Source organism: Malaya genurostris, chromosome 3 (genome assembly GCF_030247185.1).
Source record: "Malaya genurostris strain Urasoe2022 chromosome 3, Malgen_1.1, whole genome shotgun sequence".
Classification (NCBI taxonomy): domain Eukaryota; kingdom Metazoa; phylum Arthropoda; class Insecta; order Diptera; family Culicidae; genus Malaya; species Malaya genurostris.
Genome location: NC_080572.1, coordinates 292,889,263 through 292,909,537, shown reverse-complemented (window position 1 = coordinate 292,909,537; position 20,275 = coordinate 292,889,263). Strand labels below are relative to the sequence as shown.

Below are 20,275 nucleotides of genomic sequence, written 5' to 3'. Positions count from 1 at the left end.
TGATTACTAGATCGTAGAAAAAATCGTTTGGTGCGCAACGAATAGTTTTGTTTGGAGATTTCACATGCATACTTGATTCATGTTATTTTTCATTTCGATATATTGGATATCACAATTATTGCTTGCCAAATGACTCAATAACGGAATGCATATTACTGTTCTAGAAAACCGCTGATGTTAAATGTAGATGTTAAAACCTCTACCCCCCTCCCCCCCTGCATACGGGCCTCGTACCTGAACAATATCTACTTTATTAGAGCCCTAAAGTACGCGTGGCACTTTTTGGCAACTTGAATATACAGAACAAGTTCTGGGAAAACTTTCTCAGTGCTTAAAATCTGTACAAGGAACTGCTTCAAAGTTTATTCTGTTGCGTCGGGTTAACATTCAAGTATGAGTAATTCCTTAAAACGGACTGTTTAGAATGGTTTGTATGTATGTGTTAGGTTTATCAATACAAAATTTTGGTTAGTGAGCTTTTTTTTATCCATTACCGAAAGCAAGAATCACATCTGGAAGAGAAAACGTGGCACCTTATATCCATTATGTCGAAGCCATTAGAGAGAGATTCTTTATTGACTCAAAGGATGGGATGACAATCTGTGCAGTTGCTCTATTTTTTCTTAACATTTCACATTTTCACATTAATTTTTGTTAATATTTCTATTTGGGGGACAGCGAATGTGTGTCGAATTCCGTTGATTGTAGGTTAAGTAATCAGACAAATAATGAAGAAAAACGTTAACTACTAAGTCGTTCGACAGTTCTGCTGTCCGGATACATAAATTCGAACACATAATTTTTGGGAAAGACGAAGTTCGACGGGTCAGCTAGTATTTTTTAATTTTTAAGAAGAGTTTATTCAATCGAAGAGAGTTAAAAGAATGAAGGTAATTTGATGAACTTTCAAATGAAAAAGAATCAGGCTATTTAAAAACTTCTCAAACATTCAAGATTTCGTAGATTTACAACATTTTCAGATAATGTGGCAGAATATTGAGATAATGTTCCTTCCGCATTATTCCTTCGATTAAGACAGCAAACACAACAATTCAACTGAAACACCCCTAGATGATCACGGAAGCTCATGTTTAACATGTTTAACTGTAGGTGCAATACATTGGAGATTTAGCCGCTCATATTCGTTTCGACAAACCTAGATTCTAAAATCTCGAACTTTGATTCATCGGTCTTTAACGTAAATTTCCACTGATCTATCAATCGATCTTTATATTTCCGAGTAAATTGTGACCTTTCCAGTTTGTTTTGTTGCCGTGAAAATAGATTTTTCAAATTAACCTGACCAAAAAATCTCTTCTTTTGCAAATGACGTTTTACTCCATATGTTTCGAGTTTTGCGAAATTGACACTTTTAGACAGGCACAGACAAAGATAGCAAGTATCTCTATTAAAGAAGCTGTCAGTCCAATTGTTTGTATACATCGGAATAATTCTATAACAACTTAGTAAACTGTCGCCAAACTTGGTACAGATACTTTTTTTTGCAATTCAGAGATTGTTTTACCGGTACTTTTTAATTTTTCTTAGCGAGCTTAGATATCCATTGCAGAGGTGCACAAAAGGGTAAAATTTTGTAGGAAAAGTCTTTAAAAAGGGGTGTTTATTGTAAAATTTATCTTATTGGTCGATAAACGAGGGGGACTGGAAGATTTAGACTAGGAGAATTTCATCTCCACCCAAGGCAGTCACTTGGGACCATTTTTATTCTTGCTCTACCTCAATGATCTCAATTTTATATTGGAATCCCACAAAGTATCCTTCGCATTTTAAACTATATTATCCAATAAAATCACCTGACGGCACCATATTTTTACCGTCACAGCTTGATATATTCGTGAACTGGTGTATTAGCAATAAAATGGTTTTAAATGCCTCGAAATGATCCGTTATGTCATTTGCTTGCAAACACTCGTTAATTAGGTACGACTGTAACATTTCGCAGAATGTACTAAAACGTGAGTCTATCGTTAAAGATTTAGGTATCATTCTTGATATCAAGCTGGATTTCAAAAGTCATATCGACTATGCGATTTCAGAGGCATCCAAGCCTTTAGGTTTCGTTTTTTCGCATCACCAAGAGCTTTGTCAATGTACATACATTGTCTAAAAGCATTGTATTGTTCTCTAGTCCGCTCGACACTTAAATATTCAGCTGTTGTCTGGTCACCTCATTATCGGCATAGAGCGGATTGAAACCATTCAGCACAAAATCCTGCAAATCTTCCTAGTTACATAGATCGCTGTAAGCTTATTGACCTAAATCGGTCATTTGTTCGTCAAAATATCTCCAAGGCAACTTTCGTTGCTGATTTACTTCAATCACGTATCGACTGTACCGAGCTACTGCAGTTGATTAATCCAGACATTCATCGACGTAATCTATGTTCCCGCCCCTTTCTCAGATTACTTGTCAGATTAGCCTTACGATCAGTATTTGTTTTGTAACCGACAATATTGTATATTCGTTTAACCCCCACTTCGTCTCTCCACCATCTTCATTGGAAACTCTCGGTCGTCTCTTTCTCTTTTTCTCTGTCTTCCACCATGCATTCTTTTCTAACTAATTAGATCTACATGCCGATTCTAACATCATTCGTTTACCACCTCCTCCACCAACCCTTGTACTCCATTCGCCTACCCACTTTTTTCTTTTCTTTATCAATTTTTAAGAAAGAGCACTATTACTGCCATGTAATGTTTGGGATCATCAACTAGTTGTAGGGTTTTAGATTTAATTTTAATTGTTAGTGTTAAGTCCAAATGTATCTGTTGGATCATTGTAATCTGTTGATACAAATAATGAGGAGGTTTTATGCCTGCTGGAGAGAGAGAGAAAGAGATTGCCGAATTTCATCTCAATCGGGCTTTTTCCCTGCTCCCAAATAAATAAACAAATGAATAAATACCAATCGACACTTTTTGACGAGCACATACACTTTCTACACTACTCAGAGGGCAGAGAGCTGTGGTAAGTTCACTAACAAAAGGGGTTTTCAATGTATAATTTATTCGGCGAGTCACCAAAAAAATCCCAAGAGGGAGGAAAAATAAGTGTTCTTATCGAAGGGAGGTAATATTGACCTGAATTGATGGAGAAATCATGCAATCAATGTGAATTTTTATGTAAATTGAGAAAACTGTTGATCCAAGGTGATGGAAATAAGTATACATGGGGACGGGTATAGCGTGATGGGATAGTCGATGCCTTTCACGCAGCCCGCCTGGGTTCGATTCCCAACCCCGCACATAGGGTCAGAAAGATTTTCTGGTCCGAAGAGGCGAATGACCTAAGATGTTAAAACCTCTATAATTGAAACAAAAAAAACAAAAAAGTATACGACAAAATTTATATTAATTGAATCGTTATTCTATAGTACGAATATACGAGTACTCCTATTAGCAAGTGTTTATGACCATGGAAGCTTAAGTATGTGACGAGGAACATTAAATCAAGTATCAGAAGGAATCAGTACAAATTGGCTCCAATGGCAAGTTCCCCTTGATATTTGGAGGTTTGTGCTAGTACAAATACTTTTCAGAACTCAGAGTTTGCTTTTGTTTCTAGCAAAAGGAATCGAACATAAAACTGACCCGATTTTACGAGAATAACGCGAAAATTATTATTATTGTGAGATCTGAGATGGGACATTTTGCGTGTCGAAATAAATACTAAAGACATACACTCGCACAAATACATCGAATCGATATATGAACAACGATATTAAACAAACTTTCGTTGATTTCTTCAGAAAATTTTGCTTACTCGTCAAAAAAATGTGTCGATTATCAGTTTGAGTTGTTCATTCTTGGAAACACCAACAGTATTTGCAATTTCAGGAATAGCTTTTCCCACTTTTCTCATAAGTATTTGTGAACGTTTTTTAAGTGTAATTTTCTTTTTTCGATACGTGTAATCCATGATGGGAATGAAATTGCTAGTTCTAGTGCACACAGCACATAGTAGAGAGCGCAAAGAAACACGCAATTTTTGACACGCACTAACATGATCCAGAATGATTGTTTAAGACATAGCGTTCACATTTGAATAGAGTTAAATAAAATAATAGTTATTATATTTGGAAATACAGCACAAAAATGACGCTACTTCAACATTTTTGGTTTCTTCATAATTACATCAGTTTGATAAATAATAGTTACCAAATTCATTGCCAATAAATAGAAATCGCAGAAAAATAGTTTACTTTCAATTTTATATACAAGATTTAATTTAAAAATGCTGTTGAACACAATAGAAAACAATCACAAATTCGAAAAATATTCAACACTTCACAACACAGCATATTATTTTGCTTATCAAGTTATTACTGAGCTTACAATCAACGGATTGCGTTGAACTTCTGTTGTGGGGACGCGAAAGTTGTATGCATTGCCAGGCGCGTATACAGAGAAATGTTTTAGAGGTTCGAACTCCCTCCAAAACGAAAGAAATTATTATAATATGAAAAATATTCTCTTTAAAATTTAATTTAAATTTAAGTCAATTATAAAATAAACAATTTTCAACAAACCAAAAATTTATCAAGTAATTATATAAATATTTCCATTCGTATAGATTTTGATCAACATGTTCGGAAACACCTCCCGAGAAATCTTTTTGAATACGCGACTGTGCATTGCACATATTCCCTAATGCGCAGTGCTCCCAAACGGGCAATTAGCGAGAAAAATTGTTTTCGCTAGCAAATATTTTTTCTTTGTAGTTAGTGTCTTCACAAAAGTCGTTTGTAATCAACTGACGTATCTTTTGATGTAAAAAGTCATTAGGGTGGTCCATGTTTGCATTGAAATCTGGAATAGACCTTTTCTTAATTGAATTTAAAAATTATTGTACTTTGCAGCAAAGTTGTAAAAAAATTTAATTTTTAGCAACTCTACTGAAGAAATCATTTTCCTAACGCTTCATTTGATTGAGTTACATAAATTTTAAGAAGTAACATAGCAGTAGGGTGGCTCTTAAAAAACACTGTTTTCGTTCTAACTTTTTTGTGAGCAGTTTTACGAGAAAATCGGCTTCCAAGGAGTTGACAACACAAAAAGAATTAATGAAATTTACACGTCATGTAAATCAACAGCAACATGAAATAGACATGGGTTGAATTGAAAGTTTGGTTGAAAACCATCATCGTTGTAAAATTAAATTGGACTGCATTGAATTTTCAATAAACATAACTGTATCAGTTTGCGAATTTCGGCTAATCTATCCTACTGTAACAGTAAAAACAACGTATTGTTTCAAATCACCGACTGTTTCGGTGATTTATTTCACCTTTTTCAAGGATTTTTCCTGTTACAGTAGACTGATTAGACGAAATTCGCAAATTTAATACCCACTCACAGTTGTAAAACTTCAACTAGTTCATAACTGTATCTTTCAATTTCAACGTTAAGTTAGAATTGTAAAGTAACTTTATGTTTAATTGTGCATGAAAATGGATGTAAATTCACAAAATATTTTTATCTGTGAAACTAATTATTGGGCACAATTTTGCTCTGCTGAGTTTTTGAATATAAGCTACCATTCAAAAGTTTTCTCATCAAAAACTAGACAACCTTCTAATATGAACGTTCAAATGATGCCAGATCGATACAAATTAATCTTAGTTCATCTTTAACTCATTGAAATTAGTTTATGTTAAAATTAAGCAATAAAAAAATATCAGACGTTCAAAACAGGCAAAATATTTAGCTTTAAGCTAATTTAGACATAATATATTCAAAACTACCATCCATTATTGTCTCATGTATGTCTCATGTGTCAATTTGAGTATTTACGGTGCGAAAATTTCAATAATGGGTTTAAAATTAATCGAATTAGTCGTTTTGGGAATACATTAATTCAAATTGTTAAGCGAAACGTTTATTTTCGGCTGTAGTTTTCTTGTTTATCATTCTTCGAAAAAGTGATACATGAGACACTTATAGGGCTCATTTGAAACCATCATTTTGCTGAAGGTAGTATGTTGCTACGTTTTTGGTGTTTAAGAGTTATATGACAATTCCGATTTTTTTTGTAAACACTAATTTAAATGGGTTGAACATAATAATACCCTCTTAGATTTCTCTTCAAACTTTCAATATTTTATGACCCTTCAGAAACCGTATAAGATTCGTTTACATCGATCTGGCATCTGATGGATATTGTTATTAGAGATTTGACTAGTTTTTGATTAAATATATAATCATAACTTTTGAATGGCAGCTTTTTTCGTAAAATTGCTCTCAAAAAAGTTGAAACAAAAAAAAAGAAAAAGATTTTTCAAGAGTCACCCTACTTTCACGTCGAAAAATTGATGTAACTCGATTAAATGATAAATAATGGAGATGGCTTTTTTCAGCTAAGTTGCTCAAACTAATTTTTTCCATAACTTTGCTGTGCAGGAAATAATTTTTGATTTCAATTAAGGGATAAAAAGTTTAGGAAAATCGTTTTTTTTTTACATTTTTTTGTAGTTTAACATTAACACCGTCTTCATCGGAACTAACCAGATCTTTTTTTCTTGTCACTAACTATATCGTTCTCCTTTCCCTCTACTCTTCATCATTTCGATGGCAACTAATTAGATCTCTGTTGTATTTAGACATTTTGTTCTCACACCCCATTTTTACCCCGTTATCCACAATATTTACTTTTCTTTTATTCCCTTCCGTAACATCATCATCACCGACAACGGTAGACCGCTCCAGTCGATGACTAGCATGCGGGCCACCCGCCAGGTCTTCATAGCCTGGGGGTGTTTCCCGCGGACTCACACGGATCGAAGGATGCGGCCAACGTCAGCTGAAAGCTGGATTTTCGAGAATACGCGACTCCGATACGACACCCGATCAGATGCACATAACAAAATCATAACACAAGTACACATGTGTGCAAATATTTGTATTTCTTAATACATATAAATATTGGTGAAGTAAAAGCGATCATTTATAAGTATAAATATATACACATATATGCATACGATTGAGTGTGTAAGCATACATACATACATATATAAGGTTCGTAAAAGAAGGTTTGGGTGTATATCAACAGTTGATATGTATGACAATTTGTGTTATTTTGAGATGTTTAACAAATGAAAACAGTTGAAAGTTAAAACTTATGATAACAATATAATAACAAAATCAGTTATGATGTTTTATTTTCATTTGCAAGATTCATGATAAAGTTAATTCATTGAAAAAATTAGTTCTTCCGTTGCTTCATATCTAAATATAATGATCAAAATATCAAAGAACTAAAATAAGAAACCAGATCACTAAATAAATTATTCACTTAATAAAAAAATCATTCAACAATTTTGGATTGAAACGATGCTAAAAGTTAACTGTGATATAGTTTTTCTGTGTTAAATTTATATTATTACTACTTTTGTTATAAATTTATGTTTTCGAACCTTTGTAGTTATATCAAATTTCAAAAACAGTTACGATTTTGTTCCCGCTAGAGTTTTTTTGTTATGGTTTTTGTTATTTTAACAGCTTACCAGCCAAAATTTTAAAAATTCTTTTCCCCCCTACGTTTTGGAATTTTCTTTCATTTTCATATTATGGTAGTATTTCGCCTCAAAGTTGGCGAAAACTTTAGCGTAAGATCGCGTTTTTTTGCCACGAACTGTTAAAAAATTTAAAGAATAACTTGAGAACGACGAAGAGGGGAGAAAAAACACGTACTTCAAGTAAATTTAAGAATTTCAGATTGATTTCAGATAATTCTACGCCGAATTATCGTGTTCATAGGCAACGTGATTCTCAAAGGAGGTTTTGGGGAATGCTCTGTCACCGACTTATTTTTCATTATTAATATACGGAAATTTAACTAAATATTCTTTAAATGATGCTTTATAATGTAAAAAAGGTTTGAATAAATTTGCTTAAGCTATTTCTCCGTAAAAAAATACAAAAAAGGGGTTTTTGATTTAAATTATCCCTTACTCCCCCCTTTAGAAACTTGGATTCAAAATTTTAATTCAAACATGGACCATTTTAATGACATTTCATTTTAAAAAAGGCGTAAGTTGATTACAAACAACTTTGGTGAAGACTCCAACTACAAAAAAATAATATTTACTAGGAAAATATATTTTTCTCGCTAATTTCCCATTTCGAACCACTGGGCGATGTATTGAACAGGTATATCGATTTGAAAATACCGCTCAAACTGCTTCCGAGTTAACTACTATGTGATTACTAGAACACTCGAATCCGAACTGAGCAAACTAAATGATGGAGAGAATTCGGAAAAACTGTGAGTAACAATACCTTTTTGATGAGGTCATCACATTCATCATGACAGTTGTGGCATTACCTGAAAAAGATCAAGAAAAAATAAGGATATTATAAAACTTTGATAAAAGCTTCTGAAGCTAAGTACAAACAACCAAAAAAAAAGTTTGCGCCCCCGGGTGGGCTCGAACCACCAACCTTTCGGTTAACAGCCGAACGCGCTAGCCAATTGCGCCACGGAGGCATCCGGTGCTCGGTAGGACCAATTTTCACCGGATTTGAGCTATCGTCACTTCAAAACTGAAGCCCATCATTAGTATCGGAGAAGTTTCACGCTTTCTAAGACACTGGAGCAGTTTGTACCCCCCTCCCTCCCTCTCTCCACCAGTGCAGCACCGTCTCAACAATGTGTCTCTAACGGGTAGCCGGAGTGATTAGACCGCTCGTTTATCATATCAATTGAGTATGAGAGGAAAAAGAAAACTTTTGCCTTCTAGCAGTGACTCGAAGTGCCGTGTAAGGAAAGTCCGTAAATGCCTCCGATGCATTTCATTATCATCTGATTAATTGTTCAGCAATGACGGCACTGCGTATCCGTCAGCTACCACAAGACTAGTAAAAGGGGAAGGAAAGGTGGCACCGGAGTGGCACTGAGAAAAACCGTTTGTGATTAGCCAAGTTTTCCCCTGCTAGTAAACACTTTTCCTTTCAATTTGCAACAGCAGCAGAAGAAGCGATGGCCTTGGCTGCGGCGGAGGTGGTGGCGATCGGTGACATGTGCGGGAAAATCGAAAGTTTCAATTCTTCAGTTTTAGCGCGGAAAAAAAAGTGGATGTGCAAAACAAACGCGCTAAGACTTGTTTTGCACCGACTTTGGTTCGTCTAACTTTGTCGTTGTTTTTGTCGCCGCCGTCGTCGTCTTCGTTGACATCGTCGTTGTCTACTAGTGGGAAAGGGTGATGACACATGGGATGAGTGGCTGGTTTAGTTTCCATTTTCTGTTACTGCGGCGGGACTGGTGAAAAGACTTCTTCCCTTACCTAAGACGACGACGACGATGATGATGACGATGCAGTGCATTTCTTCGCTTGAATTGGTTTGCTAGTTTCACAGTCTTCCGTTTAAGTCAGCGGTGAGAGCGGACGAAAGAAAAGAGAAAAAAATATAAAACCCGGTGACTGAGTGAGCCAGTTGTGATGATAAGTGGGGGTGGTGGCGAATGGATTTTGTCTTGATCAGTGTCAAATCCTGTCAAAAGATAACGGTTTCATTTGAATATGTCGTTGAAACTTGCCATAATTCGAACGAAAAGCGAAATTTTTCATGCCACCCTAGCAAAATCCGGGTAGAAGTTCACTGGCAAAGTAGGCCGTTATCTGAAAACAACACAAAAGTTTGTGCGCGTCTCACACCGCCTTCTTCGATGGGCGATAGACGGCAGCAGTCGGTGACAGCGAAGAAGCGAAAGGAAAATGCATTTGCAATGCAACAGTTGCATCTCTAGAAGGTTGTCAACCACTTGCCTGTGTCTTGTACATCTGTTGTTGTTGTTGTTGTTGCTGTTGCTGCCACGCAGGAATCGGAATCGAGACGGTGCGCGAAAGGAAACTTGACTCCGAGAGTGCCGGGCCGTGCCGTGCCGCCACCGGTGCGAAAAACGGAGGAAATAACAAATGGAGAAGAAATCGCGATCTAGTAATTGCGGTTGCATCTTCCCTCGTCCGTCCGTTTCTTTTTTCCCGCACCCGCGTAATCTTCGTCGTTATTCGCAATTGTAATGCAGTGAAGCTGCGGGTTATTTTTTTTTCACTTTTCATGAGCGCATGTGTCCCGGCATGATTTTCCTGCTACGCTGGTGTTGTTGTTGTTGTTGTCTGCGTTGCTATGTTTGTCGCATCCGGTCATAGGATCACTCAGCAGGCGTGGCGTTTCACCACGATGATTCCTTATTCGTAGAAGAAAACGGGTTTCGCTTTTATTTTTTCGTGCTTGCAGCACCAACAAACTACCTTCAACGTGAGCAACTAGAACGTGACGGAATTTTAAGCAAGAAACAAACTGTTACGTCAAAGTTAGAAATTAAATTTATGATCATAATCATGAACATTAATTGAAAATACTTATGACCTTTTCCACCGGCGGTCTCATTCACAAAACAACGTAGCCGGGTATGCAGGTTGAAGAATCTCGGTCTCGGAATAGTCCGTTTCCTCACGTTCGTCCGGGCCGAATCAAACGTGGAAAATAGTTCAGTTTAACAAATAAAGTACACAGAAAAGTACACTGCTCTCGTCGTCCGTCACCATCCCCCGCTATGTTCGACCATACGAATAAACAACATTGCAGATGCGAAATGGCAATTGCCGGATCCTACTGATATCTTCGGCGGGCGGATGTAAAATTACATCGCAGTAACCTTCGCTTGGTTGCGATGTATTTTGACCGTAGCTAACGCGATTTTCTCTAGTAATGGGTGCCGTGAAAAAATTTACTCTGTTGAAGAGCGATAAGAATTTCATCGGAACTTCCTTCTGCTGTGCTAACTAACTAATTCTAGCATATTAACGATCAAATCATCGACTATCGACTAGAATAAGAAGAATTAGTTGCTCACTGAGCAACTGATTTATAAGCTATAACTCTAAAATCAGGTGCGTGACTGCATTGCAAAATATTTGCAAACAAATTTATTGTCGAAAAAATTTAGCAGTCATTGCAATACATGAGGTCATTGGGTCGGTCTGTTCTGTGTGGAGTTTACTGCAAGTGCTGAAATGTACATTACGTCATGGATCTCAGGAGATTCTTTTTAGGACTTCCTATTTCTATAGTAAGAATACCATTCCAATTAATCAATTATCGTACGTATAATCGAAATTTAAGAGATACGAAGAAAAAAACTGAAGTGATCTCTTTCATGCTAGAAAAGGCGAAATCAAAAATAGACTGGGACCCGAATGACCAAGTAGATATAAGGTCCTTAATAAGTCCTCACAGCAAATTTGCATAGCTTCGGATATTTATTGAGACACTTGAAAACCAATTTGGGAAACTCTCATACAGAAACTTCATAATTATAGAAAATCTACAGTAATCAAAACTTGGTAATGCATCAAGGAAAAGGTAGGTCTGTAATGTCAGAGACATAAGTGGGTGACGTGAATATGAATAAAACAGGCAAGTACTAGGGCAACGGCTCCCTATTTCATCTGAGCTCCTATTTCCATCTCATCCCTTCACCTCATTACTTTGAACATGAATAATATTCTACAACCTACCTGAATCAAACTGTGAAATGTTTTAAAATGATTATAAAAGCTATTGTCACACTTTCCTATTGAAAGAAATGGTTTTAAGTTCTTCGTGTTTGGTTTTTTTCACTTAAAATAAACTCACTTTTCAATTTAGGACACATTTTCGTCTCAAGATTTACAGTTCGTCATGTTTCTGATTATCTACTAATCGATTCGTCTCAAAACATGATCACTTTTTCGCACAATTACACTACCATTGAATGCTGGATGACTTCATAATTAGTAATGTTCACTTGCCACTTGTTTAATTAACGATGTAAAACTTCAAAAATTACCCGACAAACAATAAAAGTCTTTAAAAATATGAGATGAAAGTTTTTCACTTAATTCACTTGATTGCGCTTTGTTTCCATCTCATTTCGTTTCGCAAAGTTGCCAAGTTATCTCATATTGTTACAAAAAATAAATTGTTTTTCTTCTTCAAATTATTATCAAAAAGTATGTTTTTGGTATCCGTGACATTAGTTTAATTATATTATTGATATTAATATTTCAATAAAACTGTTTTGGCTTCGAATATTACCAGGAAGAGCATGTTAAATACTAATGAAATAACCATTGTGGCAAACCTAGTAGCACTGGTTTCATTCCGCTATACGCCAACATAACGCTGTGAAGTGTGTGTGTTTCATGGGCTGTGCACAGAGATGCCAGATATTTTCATAGAAAATATGTATTACGTTGCATAGAAACTCTATATCTGGTCTATCTGTTTTCACTAATAAAATGATGTTAAATCTGTTTTCACTAATAAAATCTGATAACATCATTTTATTAGTTAAAACAGATAGACCAGATATAGACTTTCTATGCAACGTAATACATATTCTATGAAAATATCTGGCTTCAAATAGTTCAAATTGGTTCCAAATTTTAATATAAATGTTTGTCAGTGTTCATAATCAATTATCTACATAAAAGATTTCCACTTTAACATGTGATTTGTCCGTTGATTAATAAACTTTTAAAGAACCACTGCAATCAAATACTAATAGATACTCAGAGAGAAAAGTCTAATTTTTTACTTCTTTCTTTATATGAACCTGTACAAATCTGTATTAAATTTAGGAAATCTTTACAAAATCGGTACTTTGATTTAAACCAGTATGCGAACGCAAAAATCTATACAATACATATAAATCTGTATAAATGGCATCTCTGGCTCTACACTTTGTTTTAAGAAGGGCTAATGAATAAATAGTAACAATCACAGTTTTGTTTTTATTTAAAGTTCACCAAATTAACTTTTCAGTAAAATTTTAAATTTAAAGCGAGGGGTAACGGAAATGACTGAAAAATTTTTAAACGTTGAAATGATTTCAAACTGGTTTTAAAAATATCGTATATTGCCTCATAGTTGGCATTAGGCCGTTTTTAAGAAGAATTCTGACATTTTGAACCTGAGAGTGTAATAGTGGAATATTTCGTTTTGATTGCTGTCGCCATTGCTAATTTATAGGATGAATAAAGGATCAACGATAGGATGGATAAAAATCCATTGAGATGAAATTAGGAGCATAGTAGTGAACATTTCATAAGTGTTTTTTGCTGTTTTATGAACATTATTTTAATTTCCAAGGAACGTGAATCAAATATCAATGTGGAGCAAGGCGAATGAATCAGTAATATGAAATAGTTATAGTGATTTTAGTGGCTAAATCGAGGTTTGAAGGCGACGTCCTTACAAATGAGATGAAATAGGGAGCCCTTACCCTATAACAAATATTAAAAACGGGCAAATATAAGGAGGAACACACAAGAGCAAAAACTGACAGGTGTACCTGACAGGGTATACTGATATGAAATGCACTTCACAAACTTGATATTTTTAGTGAGCATCTCACAAATCAGTTGTTACTCCATATGAAAACGTGTTTAATCCATCTAGCAGTGAGATGATACCTTTTGCCTTTCTCATATAGAAAGGCTATGCAAGCACTTCATATACCGACTAGTAAAAAGTGTCATATGCAATGCAATAGTTCATCGAACTGAGCAATGTCTGTGCGTGTGTGTATGTATATATATATATATATATATATATATATATATATATATATATATATATATATATATATATATATATATATATATATATATATATATATATATATATATATATATATATATATATATATATATATATATATATATATATATATATATATATATATATATATATATATATATATATATATATATATATATATATATATATATATATATATATATATATATATATATATATATATATGTCAAATAATCTCACTAGGTTTTCTCGGAGATGGCTGAACCGATTTTGACAAACTTAGATTCAAATGAAAGATCTCATGGGCCCATACGGAATTCATGAATTTCATCCGGATTCGACTTCCGGTTCCGGAGTTATAGGGTAAAGTGTGTTAAAAATTTCTAAACTGGACTCAAAACCGATATTCCCAATCTTAGGGTCAGTCTTATGATCCTACCAAAAATTACTGCATGTTTTCGGATACAACAAAAATTTAAACCGTCGTTTCCGGTGTTGAATTTCTTGGATGCTTTTAGTTTTCATGAAATTATTTTAATGACCGTGGTTTTAAATGACAGTTTGAAATTTCAATCACTCATTACATTGTAGTTTTGGAACTGCAAGACGAATAGAAGATAGAAATTGTATGAAACCTTACGCCTATTTCTTTTAATCTAAACGTGTGACTATCGATTAAGCATTCCATGAGATGTATGTTAATCTGTTAGAAGTGAGTTCATTTTTAAAGATTTTGTCATTATTCATGGTACTTCCGGAAACGGTATTCAGAGACCAGCATAACCCAAAATAGTTCGTATGAACATGAAACAGTACGACGAATAAATTGAAAAAGTTTTGAGCTCAACTTTAAAGATTTTTTGGTATCGTAATCTTCTATGACGGTTTGAATTTCACAAACTCATCACCAGTGTTGGGAAAATCATAATCAGAATAAGACTAATTCACTATCACTCGTAAAAAATAAGTTAAAGAAATTTTCTAAAAACTTCCGCTATTTTCATTCATGAAAGAAGTATTCACAAAACTTTGAACCTCGAAGTTCACAAGTGATTTTTTGTGTCAGTGAAACTTTATGACGAATTTTCACCTGAAGAAATATCGCTAGAGAGATAAAACAACGGCTATGAAAATTCATTTCCCAAGAATCTTCTGTTCGAGAATCATATCAGATATATACAATGTGCGAGCTTTTTTCTTAAATATCATCGAGAAGAATGTTCGCTAGTGAAATTTTTTGCCATGTGAAATCATATACTTTATGTTTCGTCTTCGACTCGTCAGTACATAACAGTTTATGTTGAACTGTTGTATAACCTAGAAGTTCAACATAAACCGCTAGGCAGATATAAAGTTTCTGCTACTTGTATAACACACTCGTTTACGTTCGGCACGACAGTATAACAGATCGGCTGAAAAGTTCGTATCGTTTCTATGAGAGGACGCCACTAGAATTAAATCCATACCATTTTCAGTTAGTACCAACCTTCAAAAGATACGTGTATAAATTTGACAGCTGTCTGATTATTAGTTTGTGAGATATTGCATTTTGAGTGAAGCTACTTTTGTTATTGTGAAAAAAAATGGAAAAAAAGGAATTTCGTGTGTTGATGAAACACTACTTTTTGATGAAAAAAAGGTGCCGCCGATACCAAAAAATGGCTTGATGAGTGTTATCCAGACTCTGCACCGGGCGAAGCAACAATTCGTAAGTGGTTTGCAAAATTTCGTACTGGTCATATGAGCACCGAAGACGATGAACGCAGTGGACGTCCAAAAGAGGCTGTTACCGATGAAAACGTGAAAAAAATCCACAAAATGATTTTCAATGACCGTAAAGTGAAGTTAATCGAGATAGCTGACACCCTAAAGATATCAGAAGAACGTGTTGGACATATTATTCACGAATATTCGGATATGAGAAAGCTTTGTGCAAAATGGGTGCCGCGTGAGCTCACAATCGATCAAAAACAACAACGAATTGATGATTCTGAGCAGTTTTTGGAGCTGTTATATCCAAATAAAACCGACTTTTTTCGTCGATATATAACAATGGACGAAACATGGCTCAATCACTTCACTCCGGAGTCCAATCGACAGTCAGCTGAGTGGACTGCACGCGATGAACCGAACCCAAAGCGTGTAAAGACTCAACAACCGGCCGGTAAGGTTATGGCGTCTGTATTTTGGGATTCGCATGGTATAATTTTCATCGACTACCTTGAAAAGGGAAAAACCATCAACAGTGACTAATATATAGTGTTATTAGAGCGTTTGAAGAACGAAATTTAAAAAAAAACGGCCTAATTTGAAGAAGAAAAAAGTTTCGTTTTATCAAGACAATGCCCCGTGTCACAAGTCGATGAAAACCATGCTGAAATTGAACGAATTGGGCTTCGAATTGCTCCCTCATCCACCGTATTCTCCAGATTTGACCCCCAGTGACTTTTCCTGTTCTCATACCTCAAGAGAATGCTCGCTGGTAAAAAATTTAGAAGCAATGAAGAGGTAATCGCTGAAACTGAGGCCTATTTTGAGGTAAAGGACAAATCGTACTACAAAAATGGTATCGAAAAGTTGGAAGATCGCTATAATCGCTGTATCGCCTCTGATGGCAATTATGTTGAATAATAAAAACGAATTTTGGCAAAAAAATGTGTGTTTCTATTAAACGATACGAACTTTTCAGCCGAACTGTTATAATTTGAATTTTTGCTGATTGAATTTGTTTTGGCCTTCCTTTAGCTTCTCTATTCCCGATACTTTCGGAAATGAAATTTGGAAATTGGTGTAGCCGAAGTCAGTTAAATCTGCCTGAGGGATTGTTAACCATTTCATTAGATTCTAAATTTTTAAAATCAGTGTAGCCATCATAGAGAAATTGTAGTGCGTTCCACGCAAAATATAAGTTTACTTGGTCGTCGACTATCAAAATCTGTGAATATCAAAATCTGTGAATCCGTTAAACCCGATTAATTTATGCGAAATTGACATTTATACACTAATCACCCTGTATCCCCTGAAACGAAAGAAAACAAAAACATGCAGTTTTCATGGGACCTCAAGACCTTTCATTTGAATATTAGATCGACGAAATCATTCCAGCCATCTACTAGCAAAATGAGTGACATTATTGTAATTTCATTACAAAGATCATTCTGTAGTTCCGGAACCAGAAGTCAGATCCAAATTAAATTCAGAAACCTTATGTGGGAGCATAGAACTGTTCATATGAGTCTAAGTTTGTAGAAATTAGTTAAGAAATTATGTTTCACACGCAAATTTGCTTATCTCGACGAATTTCTGTGTATGGTATAAGGGTGTAAGAAGATGTGTTCTTCCAGCAATTATTGTTGCCAGCAGTATAAATCAATACAAATATGAAACCGTGCTAAAATCGAAACGTCATGAAAAAGGGTGTTGTGCATAGTCTTCAAGCTGCTAAGAAACGGTTGCATAAAACAGTATTGAAAATCGTGTTTCACTGCGTTTCGAAACATCGTTTTATCACCAAGTGCGTAAAACTCCTACTACTGGATAAAGACGAAAAGTGGCTTACACAAAAATATCGATATCTCCGTTTAAAATGGACGGCTTGTTAGATAGCTGCTACCGTGCTGAATCTACGTCTAAACAAATATTCTGTTTTCAAGGTCAATTGTGAAATTATGCTGAAAACTGCTTCAATATGTAGACCTTGTTAGTTGATGGCCAAACGAACCGGCTATAGCTATACCAGTCCTCGCTTCCCGATACCAGAAGTACCGGAAATAGGGATCAAAATAATTAGAATCGAACTTACGTTATTTTCTCAGAGATGGCTGAACCAAATTCCACAAACTGAGGCTCATATGAAAGATCTTAAGTTGCGAATCAATTTTATCTGGATCTGACTTCTGGTTCCAAATTTACAGGGAGAAATGCTTTTATTCTTTTTGCGGGAAAAAATAAATAACTTGTTTTTATTGAAGAGTCAATGAAAAGAAGTTTGAAAAATGTCACAGTTATAATTATGTAAATATTTGTTCTCATTCAATCGAATTATTATCAAATTAGTGTAGGTTTAAACGCTTTAACATTGGAAATTTTAGTGTAAAAGGCAAAGAACGTAAAAAAAAATGATGCTGAATTGCAAGGATTGGTGAAAAACCATTTCTGATCGTCTACACATCATGGGAAAGATTCAGCAGATGGAAAAATAGGTTTCTCATGAGCTGAATGATGAAGAGCAGAAGTGAAGAACGACGAGCGAAATTTTCCTTTCTCGACATGAAACGAAAGTTGAGAAACGATTTCATTTTGAGAATCCAAATGCCGAAAATCGAGGGAGGATCACCCCATCGCCAATCATCAAAATCAATTGCAAATCCTTTTAATCGTTTCGGAAAGAAAATAAGTGACATTAAGAAAGTGGCTTGCACTGCAAGTTTCTCAAACCGGGAGAAACTGTAACTATAAATCGCTACCGACAGTAAATGATGAAACGGAGTCAATCGTTTCAATTGCTCTAAAAACGATTAGAATGCAAGACATGACATGAGAAAGTCAGTTTGCAGCATGACAACACATGCACAGTAAAAACAGTCCAAAACATCTTTTCTAAACTCAGATTGGTACATTTGCCGGTACCGCCATACTCCCCAGACTTATCCCCATCCGACTACAATTTGGTTTTATTGTTATTTCACGCATTTGCTGAGCAGAACCTCATTAGTTATGAAGATGCGAAGAACAGTTCTTTCGACAGTGTTCGTTAGTTGGCGGAGATTTGATCAAAATGGATAGCTTACAAAGGCAAATGTACTTTGAATAATGTGACTTATGGTTATTACTTACAATCAACATTTATTTCTACTTAAAAAATCCCGCATTTCCAATTGGTAAAGCTCTAAAATGTTCCTGTATTTTCCTCTAGAAATATGAGAGGTGCTTTCCGGGGCCCCATTACTCGAAGAGCCTCTATTGAACTTAGAGTACATATATGTTTAAGTAAAGTTTGACTATTTTGTTTGAACTCGATATTATGAATTCAAGATCGAATACATGATTTCTACAGCAAATAATAATGTTTCGTTCAAAACGCCGAAGTTCAAATGTTACAAAAACAAACAATTTAATCTTAGTGTGAGCATTTCCAGTTTAACGATAATCCATTTGGAACGACCTTCCGATAATTACGGAACGGTAATGCTTTCAAATTCGCAACAACAGTCCCGGAGGCGGCGGGGCGACGGTGGCAGTGGTGGTAGCACCAATTAATCGATCTATTGATCGATCGATCGAACCCCTCTCGATCCGACAAAGCGCAGCAAACCGTCGCAGTAGAACTCCATCGCCTAACCGTTCGGCGCAACGGAAAAAGGTGACCCGTTCAACATTTTGTCCACTGGCAATATGCATTTCCCTTTCCTTTTTGACTCGAAGCGCAAAAAGTGAATTTGACGGCTGTCTGTCCGATCGTCCGTCCTCTTATCCATCCATCCGTCCGTCCGTCAGTCAGTCGTGAACCGACCGAACTGGTTTTATTTTGGTGGTGCAGGTCCGCTCCACATTTTCGGACCTTGACTGAAATTTACTGTTTACTTTCCTCCGTACTGGTTGAACGTTGGGAAAAAGGGCACGGTCGAGGTGCTCCTCGTCTTCCCTTACTTCGCCCTCTCATTCCAGCTTCGATGATCGCGTCGTGCGAGAGGGGAGTTGCTGTGTTAAGTGTGCTTAATTATTACCTCAGACGGGTAGTGCGATTTAATTCATGCTGCCGCAATTGCATAATAATATGTGGCTATCGTGTGATTCGTCGAGTGATCGGGTCGGGCTACGGGGCTTCGGCCTGAAGAGGACTTATCGTACGCCTTGTTTGCTGGGACGGTAGATGCTAGTAATTGTGGAGCTGTTCAATTTGGCCCATTAAGGCAGTGAAAGGGTAGTTCAGTATTCGAGATTTTGGAACAGCAGAATAAGGAAGCTGTTTACTGATTGGCTGTTACGTATGAGTTTTGGCTAGCTTGGATTACCACTACCACAAAATAAACGACTGCCATTCTAATTTTCTCACTATTTGCTGAGTTGAACAAAAGATGGATAGCCTAGCCGGAGGGAAAATCCCCCGAACTATCGCATTTGTCATCATTCGCATCACCAGTAGTGACGGGCGGCGATTATGCAACTACCGGCCAACCGTATTAGGCCATTGGTTAAGCCACTAACCAAAACACAAAATCCGCCTACTTGTGATGCTGATCGCGTGTTTGGAGCGGATTTTTTGGGAATCTAACGGATTCCACAATCCACGCGTTTATGTTTTTTTTTCGCTTCTGCACCTTACACTGCCACGAAATTTTGAGTTCGCTCGCGAAACGTGCGATGGTGCGATTGTCCTTGGCGGTGCGAAACAACACATCAACCGAAGTGTCAGTCCATTTTGCCGAAATAAAAACCACTGGAGGTTGAGTCACATTCCACTTCCTTTTATTGTGAGTATATTTTCAGCCCCTTTTCCAGCGGTTCGCACGTAGATCGTGAACCACGGATCAACAACAACGAAACGAGCTATCCAAAATGGGGTGCCGTTGCACGTGAAGCGCGCCCACAGGGTGAAATGTGGACCACCGTATTATTTTTGTTTTGGATATGACTCAAGGACCTCAAACGGATTATCTGTGGATCGATC

At 36.0% G+C, this 20,275-nt stretch overlaps 1 protein-coding gene and 1 non-coding gene across 5 annotated transcripts in view; both read right to left on the bottom strand.

Annotated features, from left to right (window-relative positions):
- The window catches only part of LOC131434845 (ecdysone-induced protein 74EF), an 854,531-nt gene that overhangs the window by 282,926 nt on the left and 551,330 nt on the right, over positions 1 to 20,275 (bottom strand). The gene's annotated exons all lie outside the window — the stretch shown is intronic.
- Trnan-guu (transfer RNA asparagine (anticodon GUU)) lies at positions 8,433 to 8,506 on the bottom strand. The gene has a single exon. It is a non-coding gene; the product is annotated as a tRNA-Asn (tRNA).